We start from the raw sequence: 15,399 nt of genomic DNA, 5'->3' as shown, positions 1-15,399 counted from the left end.
CCTCAGGATGTCCCAGTTTGAAAAAGGGGTGTTTCTTCTAGACGCCCCTACTCCTATTATGGACAGAGTCCATAACAAATGGCGGCGGCCATTCCACATGGCCGCCACCATTTTGACGTAGCGGATGCTGTGCATCCGCACGTCGCGCAGCGGAAGTGACGCCACGAGTGCGCAACTAGCGCCTCGCAGCGTCTCTTCTGGGCCGCAAGAAGGAGCACAATTTTCGCGCTCCTTGGCAGCGTCTGGGAACCGCGCCGTTTGGCTGCTGCGGTTCCCGGACGCTGCAACCGGCGCCGGCGCCAGACCGCCACTTCTCGGCGTTCTGTAACGCACCCAAGATTGGGAGCTTTTTCTCAGGCAAGGCATGGCAAGCAACTTCGCAACAGTTTGAACTTTTCCAAGGATGAAGAGAGTGATGGGGGAAACTCTTTTATTTGTTCAATTTCTGCTTTTCGCACAGGAAAGAGAAAAGGTTAAAAAAAATTGTTGCTTCTGGTGACCAAGAGCTCATCTACACTGGCCAGGGTTGAGTAGGTATTTTGCATTTGAAATAGCTTACTGTATATACTTGACTATAAGTCGACCTCATGTGTAAATCAAGAGCAAAATTACAGATTTTGATATGATCCATGGATAAGTCGAGGGTAAAACTTAGGGGAATGTAAGAAAAGATCCAAAGGATGAAGCAAAGGAAAATAATGTCAATGAACATACAAAATTCCAGCAGACGTAACTGTTTGTATTCATACTAAAGGCTGGATGGATGAGAGAACAGAGGGAGGTCAGTGCTTCCAGGAGAGATAACACTCTTGCCTTTCACAAGGGGATAGTTCCTCTTTTTAAACAAGAGTTAAGGTACAATACTTACATTGGCCTGTGGATAGGTCGACTAAGGTTTTTGGGGTCAATTTTCTGACTTAAATTTCTAGAATTATACATGAGTATATATAGTAATATTTATGGGCAAAGAATAAATGACACAGCTTGGTCCTAGGTTTTTGGGTTTTTTTGTATCAAAAAATCCTCCTGAATGATTTATATTTCACTCAGATGCCACTTTCTGCATCTTTGAGCTCTGTATCTACACACCTAGAGAGAAAGAGGACCAGAAAGAATAGAACAAACGATGCAAGGACCGGGAATACTTCTATTGTTTTAATAATAATAATAATAATAATAATAGGATTTATTTATATACCGCCCAATCACTGGGAATCCGAGCGGTTTACAACGGAGGGGATAATAGACGGTTCCCTGCCCTCAGGCTTACAATCTAAAAAGACACAACACAAAAGGAGAAGGGAATGGTGGGGGGGAAGAGGATCAGGTCCAGCATTCTTCTCTCCCTCTGAGGCCTGGACCAAGGCAGATGGACCGGAGGGAGGGCTCGTCTTCTTCCAGGCAGGCCTGGTGGAGCTAGCCTGCCTCCCTCTCCCTCAAGATGGTGGATGAAGGGAGGGCTTGTTGTTGTTGCTGCTGTGTGACTTCAAATCTTTTCCAGCTTATCACAACTCTAAAGCATGCCTAAGGCCAGCCCATCATGGGGTTTTCTTGAAAAGTTTGCTCATTGTCATTGTCTGTCCTGGACTGCAGCCAGCACACACAAACAAACACTGAATGAATGAATGAATGAAACTTTATTTTTATACCGCCGTTCCTATGATCACGGCAGTTTACAACATATGATAAAATACAAGATACATCGCATAAATCCCCAATACAAAACATCATTAAAATCCATCGTTCATTCCTAGTAATTAAAAGCAATTAAAATCAATAAACCATCCAAAATACAATCACACAGTCTACACACAGTGTACAGGAGAGAATGGCAGTCAGGACATGTGGGGGAAGGCTTGGCGAAATAGGTGAGTCTTCAGGTTTTTCTTGAAAGACTCAAGGGAGGAGGCTGAGCGGAGCTCATCAGGGAGAGAGTTCCAAGACTGCGGGGCAACAGCAGAGAAAGCCCTTTGCGCAGTCACAACGTATCTTATCTTAGGAACTCTCAAGAGTTTTCTCCCACCTGACCTGAGAGTGCGGGGCGGATTATATGGGGCTCAGCAAGGAAGCTAGCTAGGCAGCTGGGAAACAGGCTACAGACCTTTCTATAGTCCGAGAGGAGCAAGCCACAAACAAAGCCAAGGTCAGGATACCAGAGGTCACGGAAGTCAGTTCGGTCCAGGGTCAGGGCAGCCAGAAGGTACAGTAGTCCAGTTCGTTCCAAAGTCGTAGGTTCAAGACAGACAATAATAATAATAATAATAATAATAATAATAATAATAATAATAGCTTTATTTTTAGCCCGCCTTTCCTGGGATCAAGGCGGGTCACAAAAGCCAAAAACACAATACAATCAATATACAACAAAATTAAAATACAGAAAATACAAAATCTTACAACATCTTACAACATGTTGTAAGATCCAGCTAAAAAGTTTTCCAACTAGCACAAAATTGCAAAAACAATGAGGAGAGAGAAGGGGGCAACATGGAATGTTAGGAGTAAGCCTGCTGGAACAAAAAACTTTTAAGCCCCTTTTTGAAGTGTTCCAGGGAGGTGGCCGAGCAGAGCTTGTCCGGAAGCGAATTCCAGAGGATGGGGCCCGAGATAGAAAAGGCCCTCTGAGTGGTGGTAGAATATCTTGCCTCTGGGACACGTAACAATTGCTTCCCAGCAGATCTGAGTGTGCGGGGCGGAATGTATGGGGAGAGGCGGTACCCTGGGCCCAAGCCATATAGGGCTTTATAGGTAATAACCAACACCTTGTATTGTGCCCGGAAGCGAATAGGCAGCCAATGGAGATCTTTCAGAATTGGTGTTATGTGACTGGTCCTGGAAGAGCCAGTGACCAGTCTCGCTGCCATGTTTTGAACCAACTGAAGCTTCCGAGTATGGTACAAGGGTTGCCCCATGTAGAGCGCATTACAGAAATCCAAACGAGAGGTTACCAGAGCATGTACTACCGTTTCAAGGTCCCCCCGGCCCAGGTAGGGTCGCAGCTGGCGTATCAGCCTAAGCTGATAACAAGTGCTCCTGACCGTTGCATCCACCTGAGATGTAAGATGGAGTGACGAGTCCAGAAGCACCCCCAGACTGCGAACTGAGTCCTTCACAGGGAGCATGATCCCGTTCAGGACAGGTGGACAAACAACCATTCCCAGGCCAGGAGAACCTATCGCGAGCACTTCGGTTTTCTCTGGATTCAAACTGAGTCTGTTTTCCCTCATCCAGCCCATTACTGACTCCAGACAGGCATCCAGAGGAGAGATGCCATCCCTGGTCACTGCAGCAGCCGGAGGCACAGAGAAGACTATCTGGGTGTCATCAGTGTACTGATAACACCGCGCCCCATGTCTCCGGATGATCTCACCCAGCGGTTTCATGTAAATGTTGAATAGCATGGGGGACAGAATGGCTCCCTGAGGGACACCAAATGTAAGTGCCCTCATATCGGAGCACATGTCCCCCAGCTGCACCATCTGGGACCGACCTGAGAGGTAGGAAGGGAACCACTGGAGTGCAGTGCCACCAATTCCCAACTCTCTCAGGCGTCCCAGAAGGATACCATGGTCAATGGTATCGAAAGCCGCTGAGATGTCTAAGAGCACTAACAGGGACACGCTACCCCTGTCCATGCCCAGACGGAGATCATCGACCAGGGCGACCATGGCAGTCTCAAACCCGTAGGCCGCCAGGAAGCCAGTTTGAAATGGGTCTAGAAAATCAGTTTCATTCAAGATTGATTGAAGCTGGATGGCAACCGCCCTCTCGATCACCTTCCCTAGAAATGGCAATAGTGATACTGGCCAATAATTATTATGCATCAGGGGGTCAAGGGAGGGTTTCTTTAACAATGGTTTTACAATAGCCGTTTTCAAATTAGATGGAAATTGCCCATCCCTGAATGATGTATTTATTATTCGGCGTAACAAGGTAGTTACCACCGATCCCCCCTGAGCCACTAGCCATGAGGGACACGGATCGAGGGAGCAGGTTGTCTTCCTAACACTTCTAAGGATCTTGTCCACATCCTCGGTACTTACAGACTCAAAGTGATCCAGTCTAATTGAGTCCACGGAAGCTCTGGAGACCTCTACACTGGTTTCTAACCCAACAATGGCATCGAGATCAGCCCTTATCTGAGAGGTTTTATCCGCAAAGAAGTTGTTAAATTGGTCGCAGCAGGCCTTAGATGGTTCCAAAATAGGGTTCAGGGAGGAGGGAAGCTGCGTAAGTTCCCTCACTACCCTGAACAGCTCTGCTGGACGCGACTCCGTGGACGCGATACGCGCAGCATAGAACGAGTTCTTTGCTGCGTCTATCGCCTCTCCATAGTCCTCCAAAAGGGAAGCTAGGAGAGCCTTGTCGGCTAAGCGCTGGTGTCTCCGCCATTTGCGCTCTAGTCGTCGCAGAACCCGCTTCTTTGCCTGAAGATCTTCCGTATACCAGGGCTTCTTTTTGGAAGCAGGCCTGAGAGGACGCTTGGGAGCGATACTGTGTATAGCCCTGGAGAGATCAATGTCCCAGGTGTTTGTCAGGGCATCAACAGAATCGCCGTCACATCCAACCATATACCCCTCTAGGGCTTCTTGGAACCTTATGGGTTCCATCAGCCTTCGAGGGTGGACCATTCTAATAGGTCCGCCACCCCCGGGGGGGAGTTGGGTAGATACCTTGATCTTCGCCTTTACCAGGAAATGGTCCGTCCATGACAAGGCGGAGATATTAGTAACCTCCACCCATGGACTTTCCATGTCCGTGCAGAAAACCATATCGAGCGTATTACCAGCAGAATGCGTTGGCCCCGTGACTAATTGAGACAGGCCCAAGGCAGCCATGGTATCCATGAACTCCCGAGCCGCACCTGTTGGACTTTGGCTGGTCGCGAAGGGGACATTGAGTTCCCCCAGGACAGAAGCCTGGGGGACTCCAATATCATCTCCGAGACCAGCTGTGTCAGCTCGGCCAGGGAGTCTGTTAGCGCACAGGGTGGCCGATAAACCAACAGAATCCCGAGACTGTCTCTAGCCTTCAGGGTCAGGTAAATACACTCGATATAAGTAGTCTGCCGGACATGGTTCCTGGCTAAGGAAATGGTGGTCTTATGGATCAAGGCAACACCCCCCCCCCGCCCACCTAACCTGGACTGGTCCTTAACTGAGTACCTGGCAAGGAGGGCCTGAGCCCACACAGCTTCCCCTTCAGGCCCAAGCCAGGTCTCAGTAATGCAAGCCAGGTCGCAGTTGTTATCTTCCAGCAGGTCGTGTACGATGTGGGTCTTGTTTTTAATGGACCTGGCATTGCACAGGAGCAGAGACAGGGTTTGTGGTACGGTTGGATTGACCCTCAGATCTCTTCGGTTAGGAGAGTGGCTGGAAGGAGAGATAGATATTAAGCATCGATCTCGCCTTCCCCTGTAACGTGAATCCACTCTCCTACCGCCATATCTCCCCCTGCCCCACACTACCTCAATAGGAGTCCCGCTCATGACAAGAATATTACCCTTTGCCTCCCCAGCCACAGTACATTCCATAACCACGACCCCTCCCCCCTCCCCAAGTGCAAAAGAAGCAACAGAGAGAAGATACCCCACTCATTCTCTGATGCTGGTAGCTAGAAGGGGGGGTTGACCCCTTCACCCACACAGGAAATGCGCACGTGTGCAGTTGCGCAGCAGCGATAGAGTCCGGAATTGCAGTCCAAAGGCGACTTCTGGGCCGGTGCGCAGATGCGCACTCTCACACCCAACTCAGAGAACCGCCCGGCAAACAACACAGCACAAAGTTTCCGCACAGCAGCAGTCCTGGAGGCAAATGGGGGGGGGGGGGCGGGACGAGGGAGGGGAACGGCCAAGCCGCCTTTATACATGCTGCTGCCACCAGCGAACCCCTCTCCCCGCCTTCCCCCAGGTGTTCCAGCTTGTCCTCGGTCCGCTGGCTGGGGAAAAGCGCTGGAGATGGAGTCCGGAATTGCAGTCCGAAGGCGACTCCTGGGCCGGTGCGCAGATGCGCACTCTCACACCCAACCCAGAGAGCCGCCCGGCAAACAACGTAGCACAAAGTCTCCGCACAGCAGCAGTCCTGGAGGCAAATGGGGGGCGGGACGAGGGAGGGGAGCGGCCAAGCCGCCTTTATACACGCTGCTGCCACCGGCGCGCCCCTCTCCCTGCCTTCCCCCAGGTGTCCTGGCTTGTCCTCGGTCCGCTGGCTGGGGAAAAGCGCTGGGGATGGAGTCCGGAATTGCAGTCCGAAGGCGACTCCTGGGCCGGTGCGCAGATGCGCACTCTCACACCCGACCCAGAGAGCCGCCCGGCAAACAACACAGCACAAAGTCTCCGCACAGCAGCAGTCCTGTTGGCAAATGGGGGGCGGGACGAGGGAGGGGAGCGGCCAAGCCGCCTTTATACACGCTGCTGCCACTAGGGTTCAGGAAACAAGGAACCAGTGCCGACAGCAATCGCAATGAAGGATTCTGCAATAATCTCTGGTAAAGGGGTCGGCATTCTCCAGCTGCTTAAATGAGACGCCCTGCCCTCCCTTGTGCCAGCTGTGGCTTATCTGCAGATTGCCTCTCTGCAAGCCTCTTGGATTGACACACACAAGAACTCTCAGCTCTCCTCTGCCTAAAGGAAGGGACCTCCATGCTTGGTTCTTCCCCAGGGGCAACACTAGGCTGCTGAGCCTCAGGAGGGAACCCCACAGAGCTAGGACCTGGCTGAGCCTCAACCCCTGGGGCTGGGAGATCAGGGCCGGGGTCTGGCAGGGCAGGACTGGGACCTGGTATAGCCTCCATCTCCTCTTGCACTTGAGGAGCCACGGCCTCCTCCTCGTCCTCCTCGTCCTGCTCTTGGCTGGCCATGACATTGCCATCATCTGAGGCTGAGAGGGTGTGACTTACCCAGTAGGTTTCTGTGGCCAAGTGGGGACTCAAACCCTCCTCTCCAGGGTCGATAGTGAAGTACTCAAGCCACTACACTGGCTTTATAGAGCTGAAAAATTAGGGAAGGCTGCATCAATGGATTTTTTCCCCACAGACTACGGTCATTTCGGCAAGAAAGAATAATATCTTAAAGAGGAGGGAGTCATTCCCAAAGAGATTTTCTCCATGTTACACAGCTAAGAAATATAATAATCTGAACCAAAGGTTTTTTGTTTTTTTGCAGTGGAAATATACCAGATGCAATCCAAGCTCATTCTTTTTTAAACAGAAGGGACAAAAGAATAGAACAAATCCTGGGGGATTTAGCTCTGAGCTGTCTTGTATAAGCATTTGGTAGCTCCCAAAATTTTCCCACCTTCCTCAGAAAGGGTGTTTACTCATTGGTGTGGTTTTTAATCCCTTGAAAAAAAATATTGGTTGTAACAAGCATGTTGTCCACGTGATATTTAGTGACTTTATGGTGTGATGACTGAATAAAGTTGATACTTCAGGCACCGCACATCATGAAAGTGAGCAAATCTTGGATCCACCCATAGATGGCAGTAGCTTCTAACAACGCTCTCTTCTCAGGCCATTTAAGGTCAGTGCATGTTTGGAGCATAAAGAGCCTAAACTGAGAGGCAATCCCTAAACCAAGGCTGTATTGGTTCACATTGCTTACACTGCTTTTCTTTCTAGGCTATTCTTTAACCTGTTTCCTTTGCAGATAGAAATAATCAGTCCTGATTCTGTTGGAGAAAAAAAAAATCCTGCTTGTCTGACAGCTTCCTCCTCATGTTTCGATGCAACCTGTGCCATATTTTTGTACATATAATATCACTACATAATGTTCCTAATCCTCTGCCATATTAAGCTACGTATCTCCATTTTCCTATAATGCACTGCCACATCTTTTTATTCTCTCTCCCACATTTCACCGATACTGCCACACACATACCATGGGATATACTATAATTCCTGAACCTATTTCTAAACCACCTTCAAATAGCTCAGTACAGTCCTTAGCCTCCTTGGACGACCATGTTAATTCCCAGATGTATTGAACCACCTATCCTGATACTGTTTTTATGCTGCCTATCTTATATTAAAAAAAATCTTGATTTGTCTCCTTGCAATATCTTCAGTGGAATATTTCATTACTCTGCTATGAAATCTCTAACCACCATCTTGATAACAGATCTTGCTACAGATCCCTGCCATAACTTCTTGATACAATCCCAGCAGCATGAGCAATCAGTTGTCTTGAATTTACATGAAACATGAGGCACAGTTACACCACAATGAATCCACTTTTACCGTTACAGCAATATCTTATCAATTCCTGTGATTGTTAGTATAGAGAAGCCAGAAGGGGATTTTTGAATTCTGGAGACAGCATGGTGTAGTGGTTTGAACATTGGACTATGACTCTGGAAACAAAGGTTTGAAAATTCACTTTGCTATGTAAACCTATTTGGTGACCTTTGGGATGTCAGACACTTTCAGTCTGAGAGGAACAAAAGCAAATCACTTCTGAATAAATCTTGCCAAGAAAACTCTGTGATAGGGTCATCATAAGTCAGAAACAACTTGAAGGTACACACATCAACAACAACAACCTGTAAAATACTCTGCTAAAGAATTCTCGTGTCTCACCAAACTACATCTCCCAGGATTCCATAGGATGCAACCATGGCAGTTAAAAAGGCATCAGAATGCTATATTTGTGTAGCATGAATGGACCCTAGGCCAGAGTGAAGAAACTTTTCTATCTGGGGGAGGAACATCCATCCCTTGTTTCTCCCTCTTCTGCCATCCCCTTTGCTTGCTTGTCTTTGCATCTGCTGGGTGTTTGGCATTCTAGCTACCCAGTGAGCAGAAACACAAGCTTCCATGTGTCTGCCATCCCTCTCCCAGATCTCGGAAAGAATGAGTTACCAAGAATTTAGTCAACTGCAAGAAGTTTCCTGTCTGGTAACAAGAGCTGAGCAAAATTACAAAAGTAATGTAGCATGAAAACAAAGTTATTTTATTAGTGTAACAAGCAATGTTCTCTGTTCCTTTTTAGAGTAACATTTTCTAGTTCGTTGAAAAGAACATTTAATTTACTTGTTTACAACTCATCACACTCCACTGCATTTATGAACCAGTATGATGAAGTGGATAAAAAGTCTGAAAAAACAACACATTTATTGTTCCAGGATCATCTCCACATCTTCATGAATGTTTCAGAGGATCATCTCTTAAGATCTGGTATCTAGGCCTAGGCCCAGGCCCAAATATTTATTGCAATGCATAGAATGTCTTGGAGCCACATTATTTTGGACAGTGCATGAATTCTAGTGCAGTGTTTCTGTATGTTTGGGACTCACTAGAGTTCTAGGGTGATCTACACTTTAGGAATAATGCAGTCTGACACCACTTTAACTGCCATGGCTCACATCCTAGAATCCTGGGATCTTTTTAGTTTGGTGAGGCACCAGCACTCTTTCACAGAGAAGGCTAAAGACCTTGTAAAACTACAGATCCCAGGATTCCATAAGATGGAACTACAGCCCTTAAAGTGGTGTCAAACTGCATTTTTTTACAGTGTAGATGCATACTGTCAAGGGTGTAGCTTCAGAAGGGGGAAATGAAAGCATCCCACTCAAATAAGAATTTTGCTGCCCCCCCCCCTTAAAATTTCCTTCAGTCCTGAAATGTCTAGCATGGCAGTAATTTAAAACTTCTGTTGAGAATTTAGAAATACAGTTTAGGCATCCAAAGAAAAGGGGCCAAGGGAATGAATAAGCACAGCAAATATGAGCTCTAAGTGTGAATGATTTTCAATGTCTCACATTCCTCAATGCTTGACATTTGGGAACTAAAGGAAAAGTTAATTCAAGGGAGCAGAATGTATGTTTGATTCAGTGGAACTTTTTTAATGTTCTTTATCTACCTCGCAGGGTTGTTGTGAAGATAAGAATGAAGAGTAGTGTACATTGCCCTAGGTTCCTTGGAGGAAAGTTGGATTAAACTGTACTAAAAAAATTTACCACTTTCTACTGCCAATCTCAGGTCTCCTGATAAACTGCCTGACTGTAAAAGCAAAACAATCTAGTAGTTAATGTTCATTGAACAGGTGGAAATAACTGGGTGCTGCATTGTAGCCAATGGTTTCATGCTAAAAATTCAAGCTGACTGCATGTAAGAGATGCCCTCATGAGGAAGAATGTGGCAGATCAAATGTGACATATTAAACATAAAAATGTAGATATGTGTCACATTCAAAGTGGCTATATAAATGACAAGAGGTATAATTTTAGATTCACAAAGCTTGGTTTCATGTTTTTGAAGTGCCATAATAAAGCAATTGTTTTCCTATTTTCAATATTTCTGAGATAAAGTTATTCTTATGCACAATGATTCTGGTAATGTCCACACTCTGTCTAGACTCAGTCTGTAATGTGACTGAGAACAGCTAAAAGAGAGCAGAGGAAGGGAATAAGAGAAACAATTTGTATGATATGTGCATGTTCTCTCTAGCTGGTTGCCCTTCAGAGAGTAATATAAAAAGCTGTTGGATAAGATGTTTGAAGCCAAATGGCCTGTGGCAGCTATGAGAGTCTCACAGCTGGAATTGCTGTGCCAGGAAACCTACAGGCTCAGCCAACTTTACAGAGAATGGGAGAAGTGTAAGTAGAAATTTATCAGTCTTATCTATTACACCACGAGCATATCCAGTATCTTTTGATCAGTTTAAGTGTAACCATTTCCCCCACGTAAACTGAAGAAGCTGTTTTGCACTCTGTGCAGGAGATAGCTACAGTGGGGCCTTGGTATCCACTGAGGTTTGGCTCCAGGACTCTGTGTAGATGCCAAAATCCATGGATGCTCAAGCCCCATTTTACAATGGAAGAGTAAAATGGGCAAAATCAAGGTTTGTCTATTGGAATTTATATATATTTAAAGTATTTTCAAGCCGCGGATGCTTGAATCCCTAGATAAAAAATCAGTGGATAAGGAGGACTGATTATTATCTCCAATGGAACAATTTTAGCAGAGGCATTCAGACAAACGCCCTCATGTGCTGAGGATAGGAATGAGAACCAAGGTCCCAGTCACCAGCCATATTCTCCCATTGCTAATATGCCCTCTGGCCATGTCTCTCTCATTTCCCTTTGTCATTTTTGGTTGGCATGCCTATTTCATTTATAACAAAGTGAAAGCAAACAAAGAAGATTTTTTTTTAATTTTGTATTTTAACAACCATCATATAAGACATGCCTTGTTAAAAATATGGTTAAAATATAAACCTAGACTGTGTAAAAAAAATCCCCTTATATAGGGTTGCCATAAGTCAGGACCTCCAAACCGGGACAAATGTAGGACAACATTTTGAAATGTAGGACACAGTTTTAAGAAATGGAGGACATGCGGAAAAAAATGATGCTTTTTTTAAAATGTTAATATAAATGCATGTTTCTTAGGCGTGATCAAAATGGAGGACATTTTGAAATTTGACAGAAGAGGACATGTCCTGGGAAAGGAGGAGGATGTCTGGTCACCTTGTCTCTGGTCCAAAATACACTGCAGAAATAAAACATAGCTGGACTGAAATGCCCAGAGTTCCACACTGAGGAAAGAATCCAGTTCGAGAGTGACTTAACTGTCCTGGGTTAGTGCTGGGAATTGCTGGGAATTGTAGTTTATTGTGGCCCCAGAGCTCTCTGACAGAGAAGGCCAAATGCCTCACAGACACCAGAATTCCAGAGCATTGAGCCCTGGCAGTCAAAGTTAGAAGAAATACACAGGGGCAAAATAAATATTGAAAATGGCCATGCACCACCACCTCCTCCTCCTCCTCTTCCTCATCATCCTCTCCTCGGTGCCAAAGGAAATGGCCCTCTCCCCCCTGCTGCCTTGGGGACCAAACAGAGGAGGAGCTCCTCTTCCTGAGTCTGGCAACCTCCTGTTGCCAACAAGCCTTGAAGATAATTCCCCAAACATTTGGCCAAAACTCACCAAATCCCCCCATATCTCACCAAATATTCAGTCAAAATCCCTGAAAAGTCCCTGTAATGTTAATATGGCAATAAAACGTAGCCCTAATTGAATAAAAATAATTGGAACTTATTTCAACTTTCAAAATTACCATTAAAACCAACCACCAAAATCACACCAAAGGCTCTGAAAAGGACCCATTTTGGTGTGAAAGGCACCAGATTGGCAACAGGCCGGGAGTCAAGGAGGAAACCGTGCAGGGACGCCCCCTAGTGGTGAAAAACCGGGAATGTCCCGCCACCAGGAGGGTTATGGCAACCCTACCCTTATAGGACTCCCCTGAGGAAGCATTATTTTGAAGAGAAAAGTTTAAGATAGAGACATGGCGGGGCCTGTGCAGACCGCCCCTAAGGGGCAGCCTGCAGCCGCCTTCAGCTGCACTGGGTCAGGGCCATGCCAACTGCATGTCACGTCCCGGATCTGGGCTTTCCAGGGCGCAAAAAGCAGCTCCTTTTTGTGCCCTGGAAAGGGTGAGATAGCCAAGGTACCGTGGCTTTTAGGTGTTCTTATGGTGCTGCATCGTGTGGATGTAGCGCCAGAGGACTGCTATGACACCGTTCACGGTGTGGAGCGGCGTGTGGTGTCACGGTGCCCTGGGGGTGGAATCGGGGTGTGCATCATGTGGACATTACTCCAGGCGGATTCTCAAAGATGTATAAAGACCATGTTAATATATGCTGGAAATGTCTCATGGAAACAGGGACATTCTTTCATGTGTGGTGGCCTTGCAAAAAAAAAAAAAAGGATATTTTGGACTCAAATAAATAAAGCAATGGCAGATATTTTGAGAGTCAGACTACAATTAAAACCTGAATTAAAACCTGTTCAATATGATAGGTGATTATCTTGGTGAAAAACATAGAAAATTGATATTGCATATGGTGATGGCGGCAAGACTATTGTTTGCCCAGAAGTGGAAGGATGATAATTTACCACCAAAAGAAGACTGGCTGTATACATTTTGTGAATTAGCAGAGATAGATAAACAGACATGTTTAATAAAACAAGGCTGCCAACTAGAATTTGTTGAAGAATGGAAACCTTTAACCGATTCTTTAGCTCATAGATCGGATAGAGAATACACTTTAGGCTTTAGTGGTTAATTCTACACGATGGCTTGCTTGTATAATTAACTTGATGTATACACTGCTTGATCTATAAAATGATTCATTATTATTTCATTGTTATTATTACTATTGGAATGGAAGTTTATGGAAATTATATGTCTAAAAGGTAGGAAGCAGGAGGAAAGAGAAAAATATAGAGAGTAAATTAAGAGAAAAGGAAGTATAAGCTTCTTTCAAGGGGAAAAAGTATAAGAAGTTAGATGGGAACAATTTTTACATTTAGAGGTAGAGAATCGAGAAACATAGGGATATGATGTTTGAAAAGATTCAAGAAACACCAACTCACCAAAAGAAGGAAGTTATATGAATATAACTTGCTAATTAGCTTACTTGCTGTTCACCGCTATGATCTTTGGAATAGTGGTATATAAATAAAATAAAACAAATTATGTTAGTATTTATCTTTTATTGTTTGTAGGAAAGTGGTTTGTGATTTGGTATGTTAATGTTTGTATGAGGTTGTGTTATTTTACAGTTGGTTATCAGTCTATGTTATGGTGTAAAACTAATAAAAATATTAATTAAAAAAATAACCTTTACAGATGCCACCCAACGGAGCCCAAAAAGACAAATCTCTCTTTCTGTCCCTCCTATTTCTAGCATTTTCCATCTCTGTCAAGCAAATGGAGAGAGAATGGAAGTGCTACAACGTCATGCAGGGAGGTAAGCAGAAAGCTGCTTCTGTTTCACTGCATCTCATCTTAGTTTTGAAATGTGATAATGCTTTAAGGCAGAAATCACTGGAAGTGCATCAGCTAATTTAAAATGTTGGCTTTAACCTTTAAAGTAGGGAAGGGCAAATGTGGGCAGGGCAACTTACCAGCTGTTGGAGGCCCACACTTTTTAATTTTTTTTGGTGGGGGGAGAATTACATTTTTTAAAAAAGTAAATGATATTAGGTAGCCAAGAAAAATGAGAGACCAGGAAACTTTTTAACTGTTTCATTGTTTAACAAAAGCTGGCTTGTTAAAGCAAGCCAAAGGCTCAGCAGGATCAACTGCTTCTGTGGCAGTAATTATTCAATAAAATTGACTGTTTCTGAAAGTAATTGCTTCCCCTTTAGTCTGGAGCTTTTACTTGAGTGTGATTTTTGGCAGCAGATCACTTGCTTGTTAAAGAAAGTAATTACTTCAGCTATAGCCCCATCACTTCTGCTTTGGGAAGAATCCTTTACCCCCAGCCTAAAATAGGTAAGGGGGCTGCTGGAACATGGCAGAAGTGCTTCCAACAACATCTGATTGTTTTTTCCAACAATTTTTAAAATACGAAACAAATAACATCTAAATAAAAAAGTGGGGTTGGGGTTGGCAAACTGTTCTGGAGTTCTTGAGGGACCATTTGTAATCTATGGGCTTCCCATTGCCTATCCTTGCCTTTAAGGAGCATCCTTGCATACTTCTAAGTTTAAAGCCTTAAAACAATTGGACCCAAGTTAACTGAAGGACTGTCTTTACCCTGCACCCTAGCAATCTACTCACACTCTTCAGGTTATCACCAGACACCCTTCTTGCATACCCATCTACCAAACTAGAAGAAGGAGGTCTTTTTGATGTTGGCCAGGCACATGTAATCATATGCTGTTGCCTAGTCTCTTGTTTGTTTTGTGAAATATTTAGCCTTCTCTGTGAGACAGTTCTGGTGCCACAATAAAGTACAATTCCCAGCATTCCTTACCATTGAGTCGTGGCAGTTAGAGCAATATCAACTGCATTATTTCTGCAGTGCAGATGTAGTTAATGTTAGTAAACCTGGGGAGCAGCTTAACATAACAGTGAACCAAAGTCTGGAAAGTTACATTTATGGTGGCCATGCTAGGTAGAGGATTTAGAAAACCCCCACCAACCCTAAATAACATTTCAGGTTCTGCAGTACTTTCTCCCCAGGATTATCATATGGGCTTAGTTCCAAGGACAGCAGGTGTCCTTGGTTTGTTCCAAATTGGCCAGTTGGCAGCCTATGACTGGTAGCTTCAACTATTCCTGAGCTACTTGTAGCCATTATTTGGGGCAATGCCGTGTGGGTGAGTGGCTCCTTATCACTTTCCCTGTTGACCAGTAGCCAGGGGCAGTTTGTCTCTGGAATATTGTTGGGAGTCCATCTAGATGGGAAAGCAAGCAATCTAGCAAATATTTTGGACTGACAAACATGGGCCATATCTATATATGAAATCAGCCCATGCCTTTATTCTTTATTTAGGAAAACTCCACCCCCGCCCCCCATTGACACCCTGTACTTTCCCCTAACAGGCACAGGGAATTCTAAGAGCTGTAGTTCAAAAAGTAATGTTTCCAAAGTTTCGTTAGTTTTGAGA

Source organism: Sceloporus occidentalis, unplaced genomic scaffold, assembly GCF_023333645.1.
Source record: "Sceloporus occidentalis isolate IW3139 unplaced genomic scaffold, rSceOcc1.0.p SCAF_3, whole genome shotgun sequence".
Lineage (NCBI taxonomy): Eukaryota > Metazoa > Chordata > Lepidosauria > Squamata > Phrynosomatidae > Sceloporus > Sceloporus occidentalis.
The sequence above is the reverse complement of the archived record's forward strand: the minus strand, read 5'-3'. Positions refer to the sequence as shown.